At 40.3% G+C, this 24,601-nt stretch overlaps 1 long non-coding RNA gene across 3 annotated transcripts in view; it reads left to right on the top strand.

Moving 5' to 3' along the window:
- LOC119620247 (uncharacterized) overlaps positions 1–24,280 on the top strand; it is a 63,892-nt gene extending 39,612 nt beyond the window's left edge. For 2 of the 3 annotated variants that reach the window (XR_012088732.1, XR_005236727.2), the window contains 2 exons: positions 19,583–19,692; positions 20,647–24,280. This is a non-coding gene — a long non-coding RNA (uncharacterized lncRNA). The remainder of the gene's footprint in view (positions 1–19,582; positions 19,693–20,646) is intronic. The other variant, XR_012088738.1, reaches the window with a different exon arrangement.
- Positions 24,281–24,601: the final 321 nt, after the last annotated feature.

The raw sequence follows: 24,601 nt of genomic DNA, 5'->3' as shown, positions 1-24,601 counted from the left end.
ACAGCAAAAGCAGCATTAAGGCCGGGCACGGTGGCTCATGTCTGTAATCCTAGCACTTTGGGAGGCCAAGGCAGGTAGATCATTTGAGGTCCAGAGTTCGAGACCAGCTTGGCCAACATGGTGAGACCCCATCGCTACTAAAAATACAAAAATTAGCCAGGCATGGTGGTGCGCATCTGTAATTCCAGGTACTTAGGAGGCTGAGGTAGGAGAATTGCTTGAACCCGGGAGACGGAGGTTGCAGTGAGCTGAGATCGTGCCACTGCACTCCATCTTGGGCAGCAGAGTGAAACTCCGTCACGAAAGAAATAAAGAAGAAGAAAGAAAGGAAGAAAGGAAGGAAGGAAGAAAGGAGAGAGAAAGAGAAAGAGAGAAAGAAAGAAAGGAAGGAAGAAAGAACCAAAGCAGTGTTAAGAGGAAGGTTTATAGCTCTAAACACGTCAAGAAGTTAGGAGGATCTGAAATGAACACTCTATCATTATACCTAAAGGAACTAGAAAAACGAGAACAAACTAATGCCAAAGCCAGCAGAAGAAAAGAAATAACCAAAATCAGAGCAGAACTGAATGAAATGGAAATGCATAAAATCCGTACAAAAGATCAATGAAACCAAAAGTTGGTTCTTTGAAAGGGTAAACAAGATTAATAAACTGCTGGCTAGATTAACAAAGAAAAAAAAAGAGAGAAGATTCAAATAAGCACAACAGAAATTACAAAGATGACATTACAACTGACCCCACAGAAATACAAAAGATCTCCAGAGACTATTATGAACACCTCTATACACACAAACTAGAAAATCTAGAAGAAATGGATAAATTCTTGGAAACACACAACCTTCCAAGATCAAACCAGGGAGAAATTAAAACCCTGAACAGACCAATAATGAGTTCTGAAATGGAATCAGTAATAAAAAAAACCTACCAACCAAAAAAGCCCCAGACCAGATGGATTCACAGCCAAATTCTATCAGATGTACAAAGAAGAGCTCGTACCAATTCTACTGAAAATATTCCCCAAAATCACGGAGAAGGGACTCCTCTCTAACTTATTCTACAAAGCCAGCATCATCCTGATCCCCAAATCTGGCAGAGACAGAAAAAAAGAAAACTTTAGGTCAATATTCCTGATGAGCACAGACACAAAAATCCTCAACAAAATACCAGCAAACTGAATCTAACAGCGCATCTAAAAGTTAATTCACCATGATCAGGTAGGCTTTATTCCTGGGATGCAAGGTTGGTTCAATATGCACAAATCAATAAATGTGATTCACCACATAGACAAAATTAAAAACAAAAATCATATAGTCATCTCAATAGATGCAGAAAAAGCTTTCGATAAAATCTAACATTCCTGCCTAATAAAAACCCTCAGCAAACTAGTCATTGAAGGAATATACCTCAAAATAATATGAGCCATCAGTGACAAACCCACAATCAACATCATACTGAATGGGCAAAAGCTGGAAGAAATTTCCCTTGAGAATTGGAGCAAGGCAAGGATGCCCACTCTCACAACTCCTATTCAACATAATGTATTAGAAGTCCTGGCCACAGCAGTCAAGCAAGAGAAAGAAATAAAAGGCATCCAAATAGGAAAAGAAGAAGTCAAACTATATCTCTTCACTGACAATATTATTTTATACTGAGAAAGCCCTAAAGAATCTGCCAAAAGGCTACTAGATCTGATAAATGATTTTAGCAAGGTCTCAGGATACAAAATCAATGTACAAAAATCAGTTGCATTTCTTACACCAATAGCATCTGGAATCTAGATGAAAGTCAAGTCAAGAGCACAATCCCATTTCCAGTAGCCACGAAGAAAATGAAATACGTTGACATACAGCTAACCAAGATAGGGAAAGATTTCTACAGGAGGGCTGCAAAACACTCCTGAAATAAATTATAGATGACACAAATAAATGGAAAAATATGCTCATGGTTTGGAAGAATCAGTATCATTAAAATGGTTATAGTGCCCAAAGCAACGTACAGATTCAGTGCTATTCCTATCAAACTACCAATGTCATTCTTCACGGAATTAGAAAAAATTTTTAAAATTCATATGGAACAACAACAACAACAAAAAAGCTCAAATAGCCAAAGCAATCCTGACCAAAAAGAACAAAGCCAGAGGCATCACACCAGCTTACTTCAAACTATACTATAAGGCTACAGTAACCAAAACAACATGGTAGTTGTTAGTGGTACAAAAACAGAGACATAGACCAATGGAACAGAATAGAGAACTCAGAAATAAGGCTGCACATACAACTGTCTGATCTTTGACACGGCCAAAAAAAAAAAAAAACACAAGCAATGGGGAAAGGACTTCCTATTCAATAAATGGTGCTGGGATAACTGGCTATCCATATACAGAATATTGAAACTGGACTCTTACCTATCACCATAAACAAAAATTAACTCAAGATGGATTAAAGACTTAATGTAAGACCTTAAACTGTAAAAACCCTAGAAGAAAACCTATGAAATAATCTTCTCGACATTGGCCTTGGCAAATAAGTTATGGCTACATCCTCAAAAATAATTGCAAGAAAAATAAAAATTGACCAGTGGGACCTAATTAAAAAGCTTTTGCACAGCAAGAGAAGCCATCAACAGATTCAACAGAAAACCTACAGAATGGGAGAAAATATTTGCAAACTACGCATTCAAAAAAGGCCTAATGGCAGAATTTATAAGGAACTTAAACAAATCAACAAGCAAAAAGCAAATAACCCCATTAAAAAGTGGGCAAAGGTCATGAACAGACATTTCTCAAAAGACAACATAAAAGCAGCCAACAAACATGAAAAAAATGCTCACAATCGCTAATCATTAGGGAAATGCAAATCAAAACCACAATGAGATACCATCTCACAGCAGTCAGAATGGGCTTTGTTAAAAAGTAAAAAAAATAACAGATGTTGGTGGGGCTGCAGTGAAAACGGAATGCTCGTACACTGTTGGTGGGAATGTGAATCAGTTCAGCCCCTGTGGAGAGCAGTTTGGAGATTTCTCAAAAAACTAAGAGTTAAGCAACCATTTCACCCAGCCATTCTATTACTGGTTATATACCCAAAGGATAATAAATCATTCCAGCAATAAAACATGCACCCATACATTCATTGCAGCACCATTCATAACAGCAAAGATGTGGAATCAACCTAGGTACCCATCAATGGTGGACTGGATAGGGAAAACACGGTACATCTATACCATGGAATACTATGCAGTCATCAAAAGAATGAAATCATGTCCTTTGCTGCAACATAGATACAGGTGGAGAACATTATCCAAAGCAAACTCATGCGTAAACAGAAAGCCAAATACTACATATTCTCACTTATAAGTGGGAGCTAAACATTAGGTGCACATGGACATAAAACCAGGAACAATAGACCCTGGGGAATACAAGAGTGGGGAGGGAGGGCACGGGGCAGGGGTTAAAAAACTACCTATTTGGTACTGTGCTCATTACCTGGGTGACGGGTTCAGTTATACTCCAAACCTCAGCATCATATAATCTACCTTTGTAAGAAACCTGCATATATAGGCGGGGTGCGGTGGCTCACGCCTGTAATCCTAACACTTTGGGAGGGCGAGGCAGGTGGATCACCTGAGGTCAGGAGTTTGAGACCAGCCTGGCCAACATGGTGAAACCCTGTCTCTACTAAAAATGCAAAAATGAGCTGGGCATGGTGGAGGGTGCCTATAATCCCAGCTACTCGGGAGTCTGAGGTAGGAGAATTGCTTGACCCTGGGAGGCAGAGGTTGCCGTGAGCAGAGATGGTGCCACTACGCTCCACCCTGGGTGATACAGTGAGACTCTGTCTCAAAAAATAAAAAAAAATAAAAATAAAAAAAATAAAAAAAAATAATAAAATAAAAAAAGTAAAAAAAAATTTAAATAGAAAAAAGCTTATGGAATTAGGATATAAAGGAAAAATTCGTGCAAGTGTAAAATATGTTTGTGTTTTAAGCTAAGCATTACTATAAATGAGTCAAAAAGTTAAAAAGAATTAAAGAGTTTATAAAGTAAAAAAGTTATAGTAAGCTAAAGTTAATTTATTATTGAAGAAAGAAGTTTTCTGTTTTTTTTTTTTTTTTTTTTTTTTAGGCAGAGTCTCACTCTGTCGCCCAGGCTGGAGAGCAGTGGCACCATCTCGGCTCACCGCAGCCTCCACCTCCCGGGTTCAAGTGATTCTCCTGCCTCAGCCTCTTAGTAGCTGGGACTACAGGCACGCACCACCATGCCTGGCTAAATTTTGTATTTTTAGTAGAGACGGGGTTTCAGCATGTTGGTCAGGCTGGTCTCGAACTCCTGACCTCATGATCTGCCCGCCTCGGGCTCCCAAAGTGCTGGGATTACAGGCATGAGCCACCGTGCCTGGCCGAAAGAAGTTTTTAAAGATAAATTTAGTGTAGGGGAGATGTACAACGTTTATAAAGTGTACAGGAGTGTTCGGCAATGCCCCAGGCCTTCACGTTCCCTCACCACTCACTCACTGACCCACCCACAGCAACTTCCAGTTCTGCAAGTTCCATTCATGGTCAGTGCCCTGTACAGGTGTGCCATTTTGAATCTTTAATACCATACTTTTACTGTACCTTTTCTGTGTTGAGATACACAAATACTTACAATTGTGTTGCAATTGCCTACAATATTCAGTATAGTAACATGCTGTGCAGTTTTTTTGAGCAATGGACTATACCATATAGTCTAGGTGTGTAGTGGGTTATACCATGTAGGTTTAAGTGCACTCTATGATGTATGCACAACGCTGAAATTGGCTACTGAGGCATTTCTCAGAGTGATGTACATCTCAGAATGTATACCCATGGTTAAGTGATGTGTGATTGTATTTCAAAAAGGCTATTCTACTTCCTTCTGGCCTCGGTGATTGCTGATGAGAAATCTGCTGTCACTCAAATTGTTTCTTCCTGAAGGTATAATGTTGTCTGTCTCTCCCATTGTTTTCAAAATTTTTTTCTTTGTCTTGGGATAGTTTTCAGACATTTGATGATGATGTGTCTTTGGCATAGATTTCTTTGAGTTTACTCTGGGGTTTGCTAAGGTAGGTTTAGATCTTTTGCCACATTTGGGGAAATTTCATTTATTATTTTTTTGAATATTTTCTCAGCTCCACTCCCTGTCTCCTTTCCTTTTGTGACTAAAGTGATGTGATTTCTGGATCCTCTGTTGTAGCCCCTCAGGTCCCTGAGATTCTTTTTTTTTTTTTTTTTTTCCCTATTTTCTTTCTGTTGTTCAGATTGGGCAATTTCTATTCTGTCTTGCATTTCACTGAGTTATCTTCTGTTTCCCCCATTCTGCTATTAAGCCCATATACTGAGCTTTTTACCTTGGTTATTCTATTTTTCAGTTCTAAAATTTCCCTTTGGTTCTTTTTAAATTTTTTATATCCCGGCTGATAGTTTTCATTTCCTATTTGTTTCAAGTGTGTTTATAATTGGTCATTGAAACTTCTTTTTATTTTTTGAGACAAAGTCTCAGTCTGTCACCCAGGCTGGAGTGCAATAGCCTAATCTCAGCTCACTGAAACCCCCGCCTCCCAAGTTGAAGCGATTCTGCTGCCTCAGCCTCCTGCGTAGCTGGGATTACAAGCATGCACCATCATGCTCGGGTAAATTTTTTGTACTTTTAGTAGAGACGGGGTTTCACCATGTTGGCCAGGCTGGTCTTGAATTCCTGACCTCAAGTGATCCACCCCCCTCAGCCTCCCAAAGTGCTGGGATTATAGGCTTAAACCACTGTACCCAGCCCAGCAGGGGAATTTCAAGTGTGCCTTGTCCCAGCCAGGTGAGGGTAGAAATCCAGGCTGCAGCTCTGCATTTGCTAATGGGACGGTAACAGGGTTGTGGTTCTTCCCATGATGTTTGGCCAGGATGGTGTGATTTTTGTCTAAAAGTTTTCTGTCTTGCCAGATTACTCCTTTCTGGTCTTTTGGCCAGAGAGACCAGGCTTTCTTGGGGATTTTTTTTTTTTTTTTTTTTTTTTGGTTTGTGCCCATTGGTCTTTCCAGTGGTTTCTCCAGCATCCAGTTCCAGATATATGAGGAGGAAAATATGCCTTGCCATTCCCAAGGTCCCAAGGCTTCCACCTGCTCTGTCTTCTCTCCACCTTTAAGAGCTTTTTAGTGTTTGTTTTGTCTATAATATCCATGGTTTTAGCTATACTTAGTGAGAAGTATAGGAAGAAGTGCCTCTATTTGATCTTATTTAATCTATTTAATCTTAAGTTCATTCCTTTTTATAGCTGAGCAATGTTTCATTGTATAGAAATGTCACAATTTGATCATCCATTTCATCAACCTATTGACGAACATTTGGATTGTTTCCAGCTTTTGGCTTTAGGAAACAGTGCTGCTTTGAACGTAATTTTTTGTTTGTTTGTTTGTTTTTTGAGACAGAGTCTCGCTCTGTCGCCCAGGCTGGAGTGCAGTGGCTTGATCTCGCTCCGCCTCCCAAGTTCATGCCATTCTCCTGCCTCAGCCTCCCAGTAGCTGGGACTACAGGCGCCCGCCACCACGCCCGGCTAAGTTTTTGAATTTTTGGTAGAGACAGGGTTTCACTGTGTTAGCCAGGATGGTCTCGATCTCCTGACCTCGTGATCTGTCCACCTCGGCCTCCCAAAGTGCTGGAATTACAGGCATGAGCCACCGTGCCTGGCTGCTTTGAACGTAATTTAATGCTGTTATGAACATATGTTGTTGGGTCTTTGTGTGGACTGTTTTCACTTCTCTTGGGTAAACCCTTAGGAGTGGAATTGCTGAGTCATGTGGTAATTGTGTGTGTAACTTTATGAGAAATTGTCAGACTCTTTTTCACAGCTGTTGTACCATTTTACTTTCCTACCAGCGATGTTCCACTTGCTCTACAAACCTCCCCAATGTTTGGTTTTAATAGTCTTTTAAGTTTTAGTCATTCTAGTTTTAATTTGCGTTTCTGTGGTGACTGATGAAGTTGGGCATCTTTTCATGTACCTATTTGCTGTTCATATAGCTTATTCAGTGAAGTGTCTGTTAACAAATTTGTCCTCATTTTTTTTTTATTGGGCTGTCTTCTTGTTATGAAGTTGTAGAAGTTCTTTATATATTCTGAATACCATCTTTTATTAGATATATGTTTTACAATTTTTTTTTTCTCTCAGTCAGTGCCTTGAGTTTTTGCTGTCTTTTAAAAAAGAAAGCTTTGTTGGACTTGAAATTTCCATTGTCTTAACTGTGTCTTTTGAAGATAACAAGTTTTAAATTTTGATGAAGTTCTTTTTTTTCTTTGGTAGCTTGTATTTTTGTGTCTTATTTAAGAAAACTTGGGTTGAGCCAAAGTCACAACATTTCTCTCCTATGTTTTTTGTCTAAAAGTTTTATAGCTTTGGGAGGCTGAGGCAGGTGGATCATGAGGTCAGGAATTTGAGACCAGCCTGGCCAACATGGTGAAACCCCGTCTCTACTAAAAATACAAAAATTAGCTGGGCATGGTGGCGGGTGCCTGTAATCCCAGCTACTCGGGAGGCTGAGGCAGGAGAATCATTTGAACCCAGGAGAAGGAGAATGCAGTGAGCTGAGATCGCACCATTGCACTCTAGCCTGGGTGAGAGGGTGAGACTCTGTCTCAAAAAAATAAATAAATAAATAAATAAAATAAAGTTTTATAGCTTCCATTCATACACTGAGGTTTGTTATTTATTTTGAATTATTTTTACATGGTGTGAGATGTTGAGTGCCATTGTTTTGCATATGGATATCCGATTATTCCAGCACCTTTTGTGAAGATTATCCTCTATTATCTTTATAACTTTGTTGAAAATCAATTGATTATATACATGTAGGTCTATTTCTGGACTCTGTCCCATTGATCTATATGTCTATCCTGATGCCCATACTCTTGCTAATAATATATATTACTGTTTCATATATTAATATCTATTACTGAGCTAGCTTTATAGTTAGCTAAGTCTTGAAAGTCAGATAGTATAAGTCTTCCAACTTTGTTCTTATTTTTCTAGATTGTTTTGGATGTTCTAGATCTTTTGCTTTTCTATTTAAACTTAAGATTCTGCTTGTCCCCTTCTATAAAATAGCTGTCTGAGGTTTTGATTTTTATTGATGCCTAGATCAACCTAGGAAGAATTGATATCTTTTTTTTTTTGAGATGGAGTCTTGCTCCATTGCCCAGGCTAGGGTGTAATGGTGTGATTTCAGCTCACTGCAACCTCCACCTCCCGGTTTCAAGCAATTCTCCCACCTCAGCCTCTTGAGTAGCTGGGATTACAGGCAAGCACCATCATGCCTGGCTAATTTTTGTATTTTTGTAGAGACGGGGTTTCACCATGTTGGCCAGGCTGGTCTTGAACTCCTGACCTCAGGTGATCTGCCCGCCTCGGCCTCGCAAAGTGCTGGGATTATAGGCGTGAGCCACCGTGCCTGGCCAAATGCATTCTTTAGACAAATACATTTGGCAAACCTTAAAATGACGTTCGGCAGAGGTTGCAGCCAAGCACCCAGCACTTTGTGTGGAGAGGCTGTTCTGCGTAGAATAGTGGTTAAGAGCGCAGACCACAGATCCAGACGACCTGTGTTTGCAATTCTGTCTCCGTTATTACTAGATGTGTCATCTTAGGAAGGCTATTTCATCTTTGTGCCTCAGTTGCTTCATTTGTAAATTGTGAAAAAAAGTACCTACACTGAATGATATTTGCGAAAATTAAAGGTCAATACGAGTGAAATGATTGGAATAGTAACTAGTAAGCACTGGTTTAGTGTATGATAACAAGTATTATTATTATGACCCACTGTCTACTGGGAAAAGAAGCCTTGCAGTAACAACAGAAATAAAGTGTGTAAGAATCCTGACTGGCATGGCCTGGGTCCGGTGTGACTGCTGGGTCACGCCTGTAATCCGAGCACTTTGGGAGGCTGAGGCGGGCGGATCACCTGAGGTCGGGAGTTTGAGACCAGCCTGACCAACATGGAGAAACCCCATCTCTACTAAAAATACAAAATTAGTGACTCAAGCCTGTAATCCCAGCACTTTGGGAGGCCAAGACGGGTGGATCACGAGGTCAGGAGATCGAGACCATCCTGGCTAACACGGTGAAACCCCGTCTCTACTAAAAAATACAAAAAACTAGCCGGGCGACATGGCGGGCGCCTGTAGTCCCAGCTACTCGGGAGGCTGAGGCAGGAGAATGGCGTGAACCCGGGAGGCGGAGCTTGCAGTGAGCTGAGATCCGGTCACTGCACTCCAGCCTGGGTGACAGAGCAAGACTCCGTCTCAAAAAAAAAAAAAAAAAAAAAAAAAAAATACAAAATTAGCCGGGGGTGGTGGCGCACGCTTGTAATCCCAGCTGCTCGGGAGGCTGAGGCAGGAGAATCACTTGAACCTGGGACTGGGAGGTGGAGGTTGTGGTGAGCCAAGATTGTGCCATAGCACTCCAGCCTGGGCAACAGAGTGAGACTGTGTCTCAATAAAAAAACAAGGGATGCAGGGAGGGGAAAATGAGGAGGTGGTAATTACAGGGTACAAAACTTCAATTATGCAAGATAAATAAGTTCTGGAAATCTACTATGCGGCATACTTCCTGTAGCTAACAATGCTATATTTTGTACTTTTTTTTTTTTTTTTTTTTTTTTTTTTTTTTTTTTTTTTTTTTTGAGACGGAGTCTCGCTGTGTCACCCAGGCTGGAGTGCAGTGGCGCGGTCTCGGCTCACTGCAAGCTCCGCCTCCCGGGTTTACGCCATTCTCCTGCCTCAGCCTCCAAGTAGCTGGGACTACAGGCGCCCGCCACCACGCCCGGCTAGTTTTTTGTATTTTTTTTTTTAGTAGAGACGGGGTTTCACCATGTTAGCCAGGATGGTCTCGATCTCCTGACCTCGTGATCCACCCGCCTCGGCCTCCCAAAGTGCTGGGATTACAGGCTTGAGCCACCGCGCCCGGCCTATTTTGTACTTAAAATTGCTAAAAGAGTAGATTTTATGTTAAATGTTCTTGCCAAAAAAAAAAAAAAAAAGCACCACACATCATCATCATCATCATCATTATCACAGACGGGGACAGGAGGAAACTTTGGGAGATGACGATGGGTTTGATGGTCGTGTTGGTTTCCCAGGAATATATTTATCGGCAAATTCATTGATACATGATCATTAAATAGGAATAGCTTTTCATATCAGCCTCTGCCTCCCGGGTTCAAGTGATTCTCCTGCCTCAGCTTCCCGAGTAGCTGGGATTACAGCACCTGCCACCATGCCCAGCCAATCTTTGTGTTTTTAGTAGAGACGGGGTTTCACCATGTTGGCCAGGCTGGTCTCGATCTCCTGACCTCAGGTAATCCGCCCACCTCGTCCTCCCAAAGTGCTGGGATTGCAGGCGTGAGCCACTGTGCCCAGCCTGAATTTGACCATTTTAGATGGTGCTTGCCTTATTTAACTTAAAATAGTGCCCTCTAGGTCCATACGATGGTCACAAATGGAATCATTTCCTTTTTAAAAATGCTGAATAATATCCCATCATATATATATGTGTGTGTGTATATATATATATATGCGCCACAATTTTGTTGTCTATTCATCCATCAATGGACATTTGTTTTCACACCTTGAATATTGCAGAGAATGTTGCAGTGATCGTGGAGTGCACATATCCAGAGATACTGATTGGTTTCCTTCAGATATATACCCAGAATTGAGTTGCTGAATCATATGGTAGTTCTATTTTTAATTTTTTGAGGAACCACCACACTATTTTCCATGAGTTGTACCAATATATATTTCCACCAACAATGTATAGGAGTTCCCTTTTCTCCACATCCTCAGCGACACTTGTTATTTATTTTATTTTATTTTATTTTATTTTATTTTTTGAAACGGAGTCTTGCTCTATCGCCCAGGCTGGAGTGCAGTGGTGCAATCTCCGCTCACTACAAGCTCCGCCTCCCAGGTTCACGTCATTCTCCTGCCTTAGCTTCCCGAGTAGCTGGGACTACAGGCGCCCGCCACCACGCCTGGCTAATTTTTTTATGGTATTTTTAGTAGAAAGGGGGTTTCACCGCGTTAGCCAGGATGGTCTTGATCTCCTGACCTCGTGATCCGCCCGTCTCGGTCTCCCAAAGTGCTAGGATTACAGGCGTGAGCCACCGCGCCCAGCTGACACTTGTTATTTTTGAATTTTTGATAATACTCATGCTAACAGGTGTGAGATTAGGTCTCATTGTGATTTTGATTTGCATTTCCTTGATGATGACTGATGTTCAGCACCGTTTTATATACCTGTTGGACATTTGTATGTCTCCTTTGGAAAAACGTTTGTTCAGGTATTTTGCCTACTTTAAAATCAGGTTTGTTTTTTTTGCTGTTGAGTTGTATGAGTTCCTTATACATTTGGAATATTAACCCCTTATCAGATACATGGTATGCAAACGTTTTCTCCCATTCTATGGTTGCCTTTTCATTTTGTTGATTGTTTTCTTTGCTGTGTAGAAACTTTTTAGTTTGATATAATCCTATTTATTTTTGCTTTTGTTGCTTGTGCTTTTGGTACCATGTCCGAAAATGGATATGGATTTTGATGGACCCCCCAAATTATTGTCAAAACCAATGTCATAGAGCTTTCCTGTATGTTTTCTTCTAACATTTTTATGATTTCAGGTCTTACATTTAAGTCTTTAATCCATTTTGAGTTGACTTTTGTGTATGGTATAAATGAGGTCTAGTTTCTGTTTTTAATGTTTGTGTTCAGCTCTTTTGTTTTTGCTCACAATTTCTTTAGATATTAGAGGTCTTTTGTAGCTCAATACAAGTTTTAGGATTTTTTTTTCTTCTGTTTCAGTGAAAAATGCCATTGGAATTTTGAAAGGGGTTGCAGCGAATCTTTAGATCGCTTTGGGTAGTAGAGCCATTTTGACAATATTGATTTTTCCTACTCACGGACATGGAATTTTGTGGAATAGGTTTACTGTTCACTGATTACCAACTTCCCTGAGTCCAGTAAGACTGAACACACTCATATGCAACAAATGAAATAGAGTGGATTTATTACCTACAGATAGGCAGCAAGGGACAACAGAAGCCCAGTGTTCACTGCAAGCATTCCCCGAGTCTCTGGAAAGCTGCTTGTGGTGGATGGAGTGTCACATGTGCGTGCTCCACCTGCATTGCAGCTGAGGGACCTTCTCAAGAAAAGCAGCCTACCCTGGCTTTTTTTTTTTTTTTGAGACAGGGTCTCACTGTGTTGCCCAGACTGGAGTGCAGTGGCATGATCTTGGCTCACGGCAACCTCGGCCTCCTGGGTTCAAGACATTCTCCTGCCTCAGCCTCCTGTATAGCTGGGACTACAGGGGTGTGCCATCAGGCCTGGTTAATTTTTATATTTTTAGTAAAGATGGGGTTTTGCCCTGTTGCCCAGGCTGGTCTCGAACTCCTGGCCTCCCAAAGTGCTGGGATTACAGGTGTGAGCCACCGCACCCGGCTGGCTTTTTTTTATACCCTGGGATATATGACATACTGGGCTAAATCACTGAAGGACATCTTATTTCTAGGGTGGACTGGAATAGAGCCTGGGCTATTCTGGCCAACTCCTTATCTCACGATGGTGAATTCCCAGCACATTTTATAGTTATTGTTGGGAACTACAAGCAATAAATGGGGAAGAACTAAGTCACTGCAAGACCTTCTCCCCCCCAAATAACTGTCCTGCAGATATCTTTCCATTTATCTGTGACTTTCCAATGTATTTCATTAATGTTTCATAGTTTTCAGTGTACAGGTCTTTCACCTCCTTATTTAAATTTATTCCTAAGTATTATATTCTTCTTGATGTTACTGCAGATGGGATTGTTATCTTAATTTCGCTTTTGGATAGTTCATTGTCAGGGTATAGAAATGCTACTGATATTTGTAGGTTGATTTTTGTGTCCTGCAACTTTATTGAATTCATTTATTAGTTTTAGCAGTTTTTTTGGTGGAATCTTTAGGGTTTTCTACATATAAGATCATGTTAGCAAATGAGACCATTTAACTTCTTCCTTTTCTATTTGGATGCCATTTCGTTCTTTTTCTTGCCTAATTGCTCTGGCTAGGACTTCTAGTACTATGTTGAATAGAAGTGGTGAGAATGGATATCCTTGTCTTGTTCCCGGTCTTAGAGGCAAACTTTTGACTTTCACTGTTGAGTATGATGCTAGCTGTGGGCTTGTCATGTATGGCCTTATTATGTTGTGTTACATTGTTCAGTGCCTAATTGGTTGAGAGATTTTATCATGAAAAGATGTTAAGTTTTGTCAGATGCTTTTCTGCATCTATTGAGATGATCATTTTTACCCTTCATTCTGTTAATGTAATGAATCACATTTATTGATTTGTGTATTTTGAACCACTTTCACATTCCAGGAATAAATCTAACTTGATCATGGTGTATTATTCTTTTAATGTATTGTTGAATTTTGTTTGCTAGTATTTTATTGAGGATTTTTGCATTTGTGTTTATCAGGGATATTGTCTTGTATTTTTCTTTTCTTGTAGTGTTCTTATCTGGCTTTGGGATCAGGGTAATGCTGGTCTTGTAGAAAGAGTTTAGAAGTGTTCCCTCCTCTTTAATTTTTGAAAAAAATTGAGAAGGATTGGCATTAGTTCTTCTTTAAAGGTTTGTAGAATTCACCAGTGAAGCCATCTAGTCTTTGTTAGTACTCTGTTCAGATTTTGTATTTCTCCTGACTTAGTTTTTGTAGGTTGTAAGTTCTGAGAATTTATCCTCTTTTTTTTTTTCTTTTTTGAGACGGAGTCTTGCTCTGTCACCCAGCCTGGAGTGCAGTGCTGCAATCTCGGCTCACCGCAAGCTACGCCTCCTGGGTTCACGCCATTCTCCCGCCTCAGCCTCCCGAGTAGCTGGGACTACAGGCACCTGCCACCGTGCCTGGCTAATTTTTGTTTTTGTATTTTTAGTAAAGACGGGGTTTCACCGTGTTAGCCAGGATGGTCTCAATCTCCTGACCTTGTGATCTGCCCACCTTGGCCTCCCAAAGTGCTGGGATTACAGGTGTAAGCCACCATACCTGGCTGAATTTATCCATTTTTTCATGCTACCCAATTTGTTGGTGTATAATTGGTCACAGTAACCTCTTATGATCCTTTGTATTTTCATGGTATCAGTTGGAATGACTCATCCTTCAGTTATAATTTTATTTACATCTCATCTCTTTCTTAGTTTAAAGATTTGTCAATTTTGTGTTTTTCAAAAACCCAGCTCTTTGTTTCATTGATTTCTTTTTATTGTTTTTCTAGTCTCTATTTCATTTATTTCTGGTCTAAATTTTATTATTCCTTTTGCTAACTTTGGGCTTTGTTCTTATTTTTATATTTTTTTGGGGTGTAACTTTAGGTTGTTTATGTGAGATGTTTTCTTTTATTAATGTAATCATTTGTTGCTGTGAACTTCCCTACAATAACTGCTTTTGTTGCATCCCATATGTCCCATTTTGGTATATATACTTTTTTTTTTTTGGTTTTGTTTGTCACAAGATATTTTGATCTTTTCTTTAAATTTCTTCTTTGACCCATTGGTTTTTCAGGAGTGTGTTGCTTAATTTCTGCATATTTGTGAGTTTTCCAGTTTTCCTCCTATTATTTCTAGTTTCATTTCATTGTGATTGGAAAAGGTATTTCATATGATTTCAATCTTCGTAAATTTGTTAAGACTTACTTTGTTACTTAACATGTGATCTATCCTGGAGAATGTTCCATGTGGGCTTAAGAAGAATGTGTATTTTGCTTCTGTTGGATAGAATGTCACATATATGTTCATTGGATCTATTTGGTATCTAGTGTTTAATTCCACTGTTTCCTTATTTATTTTCTGTCTGGATGATCCATCCATTGTTGAGTGGGGGTATTGATTTCTTCTACTATGTATTGCTGTCTTATGTCTTCCTGATGAATTGACCCTTTTGTTAGTATATATAATGACCTTCTTTGTCTCTTATGACAGTTTTTGACTTGAAGTCTATTTTGTCTCATGTAAGTATAGCCACCTTTGCTCTCTTTTGGTTATCATTTTTATGGGATGTGTTTTTCATCCATTCACTTTCAGGCTATTTGTGTCCTTAAATCAAAAGTGAGTCTCTTGTAGACAGCATATAGTTGGGTCTTATTTTTGAAAATCCATTTATCGGCCAGGTGCGGTGGCTCGCACCTGTAATCCCAGCACTTTGGGAGGCCGAGGCAGGTGGATCATAAGGTCAGGAGTTCAAGACCAGCCTGGCCAAGATGGTGAAACCCCATCTCTACTAAAAATACAAAAATTAGCTGGGCATGGTGGTGGGTGCCTGTAATCCCAGCTACTCAGGAGGCTGAGGCAGGAGAATGGCATGAACCCGGGAGGCAGAGGTTGCAGTGAGCCAAGATCAGGTCACTGCACTCTAGCCTGGGTGAGAGAGCGAGACTTCATCTCAAAAAAAAAAAAAAAAAAAAAAAAAAAAAAAAAAATTCTGTTTATCCACACTCTATGCTTCTTGATGAGAGAATTTAGTCTATATACATTAAAGTAATAATTGATATGTAAGGACTTACTATTGCTATTTTGTTTATTGTAGTTGCTTTCTTCCTCTCTTGTTGTCTTCCTTTGTGGCTTTATTATTATTGTTTGTGGTGGTATGCTTTGATTCTTTTTTTTTTTATCTTTTGTGTATCTACTATAGGATTTTTTTTTGTGTGTGTGATTACCAGGAGGCTTACATAAAATGTCTTGTAGTTATAATAGTCTATTTTAAACTGATAACAACTTAATTTTTATTACATACAAAGATTATACACTTTTACTTCTCCCCTCACATTTTTATTATTTATATCACAATTTACAGCTTTTTATATTGTGTATCCAACTATATACCATCATCATGGTATTAGAGAATTGTCAGTTTGACTATACTTACCTTTGTCAGTGAGTATATGTTTTCATGTTGCTGATACATGTTCCTTTCATTTCAACTTGATGGTCTCCCTTTCATATTTCTTGTAAGGCAAGCCCGGGGTGATGAACTTCCTCAGTTTTGGTTTGTCTGGGAAGGTCTTTGTCTTTCTCTCCTTTTTGAAGGACGGCTTTGCTGGGTATGTTTTTGGTTGGCAGGTTTTTTTTCTTTCAACACTTTGAGTGTATCATTCCACTTTATCTTGGTCTGCAGGGTTGTTGGTGAGAAACCCACTGATAGTCTTATGGAGGTTTCTTTGTATGTGTTGAGTTGTTTTTCTTTTGCTGCTTTAAAAATTCTCTGGTAAAAGGAATTTGAGGAGATAAAAAATAAATAAAATAAAACAAAAGGAAAAAAGTTATCTCTTTGTCTTTGATTTTTGACTAGTTAGTTATAATGCATCTTGGTGAAGACCTCTTTATTCTCAATGTATATGGAGTTCTTTGGGCTTAATGGATCTGGGTGGTTTTTTTGTTTTGTTTTGTTTTGTTTTTTTCTTTACAGATTTGGAAAGTTTTCTGTCATTATATTTTAAAATAAGCTTTCTTCCCGTTTCTCTTTCTCTGGTCCTTTTGGGATTTCTACAATATGTATATTAGTTTGCTTGATGTTTTCCCATAAGTCCAGCACAGTTGAGCCAGCTGCTAAGATCCATGCCTGTTGTTAATGTTCATGTTCTCTCAGCAGCAGTTAATGTGGGTCATGCACAGTGGTGTGTTGGACCCCATACATGGTGGGGTGGGGCATGCAGGTTGTGTAGACTCATTGAGTGGAGGGTCCTCAGGTGAGTCATCTGGTGGGATTTGTGGGCAGGTCTCCTGCTGGAGTCTGTGAGCTAGTTGGCAGAATCTGTGGTTGGTTGTTGAAACCACATGCTGGTTGCTGTGCACTCCATTCCCTTCTCCCTGTTCCTAGATGATCAGTCATGCTGACCATCTGTATTCTGGGCAGGGAGACAGAAGTGAGCCTCCTGGGCAATGTCCTTCAAGTCTAGGGAAGCCAGGTGTTCACTATGCTTTTACCTTCCCCTGTGGAGAGATTGAAGGCCAAAGGAGCTTCTCTCAGCACAAGCTGTGCCTCCTTGGGGGAGGGCTGATGCAGGTAAAGTGGAACTGCACTTCTTACCCTTTTCGATGCTTCCACTCTTGGGTTGATTTGCTCCAGTGGGGTGCTGGAACCTCAGCTAGACTCCAGGCCTCCCACATAATGATTCTTATCTGTCACTGCCTGCCTTAACTGGTGTTTCTATGAGGGGATGAGAGCTGGAGCATCCTATTCTGCCCTGTTACTGATTTCACTCCTGGACTGAATTTTGAAGAATGAACAGAACTCACTACTAGATGTATAAAGAGAAAAGAGCATCCTAAGCAGAGGGAACTCCAGGTACAAAGGCACAGAAATTTAATATATCAAGGTGCTTGTGACGGACAGTAAGTTTTTTGTGGGACTTGGATGTCGGTTTCACGGAAGGGGACAGTGGGAGTGTGTAATTGCAAAGTTGGTCAGGGGCCAGATTATATCATGGGCTCATATGTACAGTGAAAACTATAAAAGAAAATGGAAAACTTGTGATGACTCTGCTTATTTGACTTTACCAGCGAAGACTTTTCCTTCTATCTGAGCAGGATTTTAGACATGGATTCGTCAGTGAGCATTTGCAGTATTGTACATGGGAGAAGTCAGGAGTGATAGTTGAGCTAAGAGATAGAGACATCAGTAAAGGTATGTACAGTCACAGTTTGTGAGACAGGCAATAAGATGAATTCATTCAACTAATTCATTCAACTAATATTTGTTAAGTATCTACCACATACCCCCAAACTTGTAGAAATTGAAGACACAGCAGTGAATAAAGAGAAAAAAATCCCACTCTTATTCTGTTGTACTCCATGTATTTACTATATATGTATATATATATTCTGGAATATTTTAAAGCAAATCCCAGACATCATGTCATTTCACCTTTGAATATTTTAGTATGTGTCTTTAATTGACAAGGACTTTAAAAATACACAGCCTTCATACATAACTACCATATCATTTATCATATTGTAATATATAATACCATGATATCATTTAATAATATGCATTTATATTTTCACTAGTGTTTAAAAATGTCTTTTTAAAATTAGTACTTTGGGCCAGGTGTGGTGGCTCACGCCTGTGATCCCAGCCCTATGGGAGGCCCAGGTGGGCAGATCACTTGAGAGCCAGGAGTTCACATCCAGCCTGGTCAGCATGGTGAAACCCCATCTCTACTAAAAATACAAAAATTAGCCAGACGTGGTGGCGTGCACCTGTAGTCCCAGATACTCGGGAGGCTGAGGCAGGAGAATTGCTTGAACCTGGGAGGCAGAGGTTGCAGTGTACAGAGAGTGCACCATTGCACTCCATCCTGGGTGACAGAGCGACTCTATATCAGTAAATAAATAAATAAATAAATAAAATCAGGTGCCTTGAATCCAGGTTCAAATCCAGGGTCACATATTGTATTTGATTGACATGTCTCTTGTCTCTATTAAAATCTAACACCTCCCTAGCCTTCCTTTGGTATTCTTTTTTTTTTATGCCTCTTAAAAAATTTTTAAAAATTATCATATAGTAAAATTAGCTTTTTGGTATACAGTTCTACACATTTTGACACATGTATAGATTCATGTAACCACGACCACAGTCAGTATACACAACAGTTTTTTCACCTGCATGTGTGGGGTAGGAGGGGATTTGGTGGTTGATCCTCTGTGACACGCTGTTAAGCACCCGCTTGATTTTGGCTCTGGGGCTCACCTTTCCACCCTGAACCTCCCAGGGCTGAGCCTTTCCAGGTTCTGCGGGGGTTTAATGGCTCACTTTCCACTGCGTTACTCTTCTTCAGGGTTAGGAAAATTAAATTGCCCAAGGTTCCACATCGTATTGTGGAATTCAGACTCGAACCCAGGTTTTCCATCTTCAAACCTCTATGTTTAAAATTTATTGTATAAAACCAGAAAAAAGCCTGAGCACTTGGAGTACCAGAAGAACCAATTCAGAATATAGATGCAGGATTCCTAAATAAAATAGTAACAAACTGAATCTAGCACAAATTAATGAAAAATCTATGCACGGTAGATAACTCAATAAATAAATATGAAGTAAAGTGAGGTACCATTTTTGTGCATAGGTTACTAACTTGGTGGAGATTTTAAGAGAAATACTACCAACTCTAGGCAATGGATGGAGAAAATAGGCATTCTTATATGTTTCTGGTGTGAAACCAAAAATTGGTATCACCTTTCAAGGGGTCAGTTTTACTATATATAACAAAACTCTTAATATTTCATGCAACTTTTAACCCAGAAGTTCCACCTCTAGGAATTTATTTTCAGGAAGCAATCATGATATTCACAAAAATTTGGCTATGAGGATATTCATTTCAGTGTTATTTATAATATTGAAAATTAATAACAATGTATCTGTCCACTAATATGGACTTCATAAAATAAAATACCAGACACAAAATAATGTTGAAGAATAGTTTTAATAACATGAATATATGATAATGTTATAGTCAGTGAAATACATAGTTTCAAAACAGTGTTTTTTTTTTTGTATTACAAGGGATTCTTTCTATAGCAAGTAATGAAAACTCAACTAAAAATGGCTTAAGAGAAAGAAAAGGAAGATATTGATTCATAATACTGGAAAGTCCAATGTCAAAACGTCTTCAGGTAAGACTGCATCCAGCCTGATCCTCAGTAATCTGTTTCCATCTCTTGGTTTGGCTTTACTTTCAGATAGACTCTCTAAAAGCATTGTTAAAGTGAGCTACCAGCAGCTCTGGGATTATGCTTTACCAACTTAATAATCTAACAGGAAAAGAGAATTTCCTTTCAAATCATTCTAGCAAAAATCCTAGGGCTGAATCTCATTGGCCAGGTCTGGCTCATGTACTCCTCTCTTTAACTGAGAGGAGGTGTGAGTCCCATTTGAACTATGTCATAATAATGATAGCTGAAATTGATTGTGTATTGACTATGTGTCAGATTATGAGTCTAAGTCCCAGGATTTGATGTGTAACTTTAAGCAATTTAACCTTCCTAAGCCAGAAAAGAAGACATAATCTGTGTCCTCTGTATTATTTCACTAAATTCTCTTGGCAATCCTACTGAAACAGATTCCATATCCACCCTCATTGTATGGATGAAGAAGCTGAAGCTCAGGGAGGTTAATTATTGGCTTAGTCCATTTAGCATTGCTATAAAGGCATACCTGAGGCTGGGTAATTTCTAAAGAAAAGAGGCTGATTTGGCTCATGGTTCTGTAGGCTTTACAAGAAGCATGGCAATGGCATCTGCATCAGGTGAGAGCCTCAGGCTGCTTCTACTAATGGTGGAAGGTGAACGGAAGCCAGCATGTGTGGAGATCACATGGCGAGAGAGGAAGCAAGGTGTGGAGGCGATGCCAGGCTCTTTTTAACAATCAGTTCTCCTGGTAATGAATAGAAGAAGAACTTACCCTTGAGGGAAGACACTAATTTGCTGATGAGGGACCCACCCCCATGACCCAAATACCTCCCATTGGGCCCCACCTTCAACATTAGGGATCAAATTTCAACATGGGATTTGAAGGGGACAAACATCCAAACTAAAGCAAGTTTCTTTCTTTCTTTTTTTTGCATATAGATGTCAACGCAAAAATTGCACAGGATAAAATCAAGTAGGCAAGGAAGTCTTTATTCAAAGCTATTACAATGGGAGAGAGGCCAGAACTAAAATCTGAATTTACCTCCCCTGAAACAGAGTAGGAGAGTTTTTCAGAGCTGAAGTGTAGGGGGATCACAAGTTTCTTATTTAAGTTGAAAGAATTAGCAAATGATGCAATTCACTCACACGGATTGAGAATATGGGAGGCAGCAGTTCTTCAAAGAAGAATCAGATGCTGCTTCGGACCTTGACTATAAAGCCCAAAAGTACAGAAAAACAAAACAACCCCATAGAATAAACAAGGATATAAAAACTTTAAAAGTCTACTATTCATATATTTGGAAAGGTACAGAATAGATTGTACCCGTGTACAATAAGAGCAGAATAAGATCATGATACTTTTTTTTTTTTTTTTTTTTTTTTGAGACGGAGTCTCGCTCTGTCACCCAGGCTGGAGTGCAGTGGCCGGATCTCAGCTCACCGCAAGCTCCGCCTCCCGGGTTCAGGCCATTCTCCTGCCTCAGCCTCCTGAGTAGCTGGGACTACAGGTGCCCGCCACCACACCTGGCTAGTTTTTTGTATTTTTTAGTAGAGACGGGGTTTCACCGTGTTAGCCAGGATGGTCTCGATGTCCTGACCTTGTGATCTGCCCGTCTCGGCCTCCCAAAGTGCTGGGATTACAGACTTGAGCCACCGCGCCCGGTCGATACATTTTAAGAGAAGAAAAAAGGGCCCTTTAAAAATTAAAGCAAAGAGTGGACCTGAAAAATGTAACAGAGGAGTTGGAAGATAAACTTGAGGAAATCGCCCAAGAAGACACAGAGATGAAAAATAGGAAAGCAAAGATAAAAAAAATTAGAGATTAAGACTGGCGTGTTCAATATCTGAATAATATGTGTTCAAGAGAGAAAAAGAACATGTAGGAGAGGCAGTCATCAATAAAACCATACAGAAAAGTTTACTCAAAACTCATGAAGGACATGAGTTTCCAGATTGAAAGAGTTCTTCAAGTGCCCAGAGAAATGGATGAAAAAAGACCTGTCGAGACACATTATCATGGAATTTCAGAACACAGAGTCCAAGAGATTGTAAAAGCTTAGAGAGCAAGGGAGAGGGTACATACGAAGACCAAATATAAAGGATTGGGGATCAGCTTTGGCTTTGCCGGCTTCAGTAAACAATGGTAGAGGCAAGAGACACCAGAGCAGTGCTTATCAAAATTCTGAAGAAAAACTATTCCCAGCCTAGAATTCTGCACCCAGCGAAATTATCAACCAAATATGAGTGTAAAATAAGGGCATTTTCAGATATGCAAGATTTACTTCACATGCATTCTTTCTTAAGGGGCTACTGGAGGCTGTGCTTCTTGAATGAGAGGACAAGCCAAGAAGGAACACATGGGGCACAACAGGTAGGAATCTAACACAGGAGAGTGGTGAAGGGACTCTAGGGTAAGGGTGATGGGAGAGTCCAGAATGACAGTTATGAACTAGGTGCAGAAGGAACCACATCCAGCCTGAAGAAGCGGGACACCAGGACTCCAAGGAGAGACACACTGAGGGCTTCCATCACCACCGTCCCCACTGCCATCACGCTAACTTTTAAATCAAGGACTCAATACCCAAAGTCTGGCCCGGATTTTTCCTCTGTACTTACCTTATTTTGACCACATGCTGATAAAGTTCCTGCTCATTCCTCCGATGCTCTGATACTTGATCTGCTGTGGGTGTTGTCTAGAAATGTTCTGCCTTGACCTCTTCTGGGAAGTGGACGGGAAGTCGTGATGAGCAGAATATACAGAACAGCCATCTCCTTGTGACTATGTCCTGGCCAAACATCTAAAGCCCGGCCCATTCTCCAGTGCTACCGTATGTCTCACCTGTGCTGAGCCCAGTGACTCCCAGTGTTACTCACCATCTGACTCAATGATTTTCCCATAAAAGGCTCTTATAAATGCTTAGGGAAGCTGAAGCCAGACAATGACCGAGAGGCTGTTCAGTTTATCTTCTCCTGAGCCTTCCTCAAACAGTGGTAACATCACCCTTTCCTTATTCTTCTAGATTGGTGCTTGCTGCTCAGTTTTTCAAAACTGAGTCATGCTGTTTAGGGATGTATATATTGGTGGAAAACTCTAAAGGAAATAGGAGAATGATTAACATAAGTCATCATCGTGGTCATCACTGTGGGTGGAGAAGAGACCACAGTTGGGGAGGGATAAGCAGAGGTTTCTAAAGGACTGGTTATGTTTTATATCTTAAACTGGGTGGATGATTATTTACCTTATTATTATAATATTAGGTTGGTGCAAAAGTAATTGTGGCTTTTGCCATTACTTTTAATTTGCCATTACTTTTAAAATTTTATCCATCCTTCTGTTTGTATGATGCATTTTACAACAAACCATTTTGAAAATCAGGTGTTGTTACTCAATAAAAGGGGAAGCCAATGAAACAAGTAGAAATAAGAGATATTTATTCAGAATCTTTGGATAACAAAAATACCTGCAAAGAGAAAGGATAAGAAGGGACTATTTATTTATTTATTTTATTTTTTTGTGACGGAGTCTTGCTCTGTTGCCTAGGCTGGAGAGCCGTGACGCGATCACAGCTCACTGCAACCTCAGCCTCCAGGGTTCAGGCAATTCTCCTGCCTCAGCCTCCTGAGTAGCTGGGATTACAGGCGCATGCCACCAGGCCCAGCTAATTTTTGTATTTTTAGTAGAGACGGAGTTTCACCATGTTAGCCAGAATGGTCTCCGTCTCTTGACCTCGTGATCCACCCGCCTCGGCCTCCCAAAGTGTTGGGATTACAGGCGTGAGCGACCGCGCCCGGCCTATTTTATTTATTTTGGAGATGGAGCCTTGCTCTGTCGCCAGGCTGGAGTGCAGTGGCACAATTTCAGGTCACGCAACCTCCGCCTCCTGGGTTCAAGCGATTCTCTTGCCTCAGCCTCCTGAGAAGCTGGGACTACAGATGTGCAACACCACGCCCGGCCAATTTTTGTATTTTTAGTAGAGACGGGGTTTCACCATGTTGGCCAGAATGGTCTCCATCTCTTGACCTCGTGAACCGCCTGCTTTGGCTTCCCAAAGTGCTGAGATGACAGGCGTGAGCCACCGCGCCAGGCCCTACATTTTATTATTTTCAAGTGAAAGCAAGTGTATTAAGAAAGTAAAGGAATAAAAGAATGGCTACTCCATAGGCAGAGCAGCCAGGAAGAGCCATTTTTTTCTCTGGCTCTTATTTCGCTGTAAGCAACAGAGACTTGCTCAGTTTGACTCAGAAAGAGTAGGAGTTGTTTTGAGCCTACGCACGGAAGGAACTGGAATAGTAAAACTTAGCATTTCCTGCAGGCATCTCTGTGTGTCTGTCTGCTCTGTTCCCTATTAGCTATACAGACGCTCCTGTGTTTATGATGGGGCTGCGTCCTGATAAACCCATTGTAAGTCGAAAACATCGTTAAGTCAAAAATGCATGTAATACACCTAACCTAGGCTAAGGTAGCTTAGCCTCGCCTACCTTAAATGTACTCAGAACACTTACATTAGCCTACAGTTGGCCAAAGTATCTAACGCACGACCCATTTTATAATAAAGTGTTGACTATCTCATGTAATTTATTGAATATGATGCTGAAAGTGAAAAACAGAACGGTTGTATGGGTACTTGAGGTACAGTTGCTGCTGAATGTGTATCGCTTTTGCACCTTCCTAAAGTTGAAAAATACCAAGTTGAACCCTTGTGGGTTGGGAATTGTCTGTATAACGCATCTCCCCAAAATGTATTGTCTTAAAATAACAACCACTACTTATTTGTTGGCTTACAATGCTGAACTTTGGGAAGGGATTGACAGGAACAGCTTGGTTCTGCTCCATGTGGTGTTGGCTGGGCCACCTTGCCTGGGGCTGGAGGGTCTGGGTGGCTTCACTCACATG

The sequence above is a fragment of the Chlorocebus sabaeus genome, chromosome 16 (assembly GCF_047675955.1).
Source record: "Chlorocebus sabaeus isolate Y175 chromosome 16, mChlSab1.0.hap1, whole genome shotgun sequence".
In the NCBI taxonomy this organism is placed as follows: Eukaryota; Metazoa; Chordata; class Mammalia; order Primates; family Cercopithecidae; genus Chlorocebus; species Chlorocebus sabaeus.
Note: the sequence above shows the minus strand (reverse complement) of the source record. Positions and strands in the feature narration are given on the sequence as shown.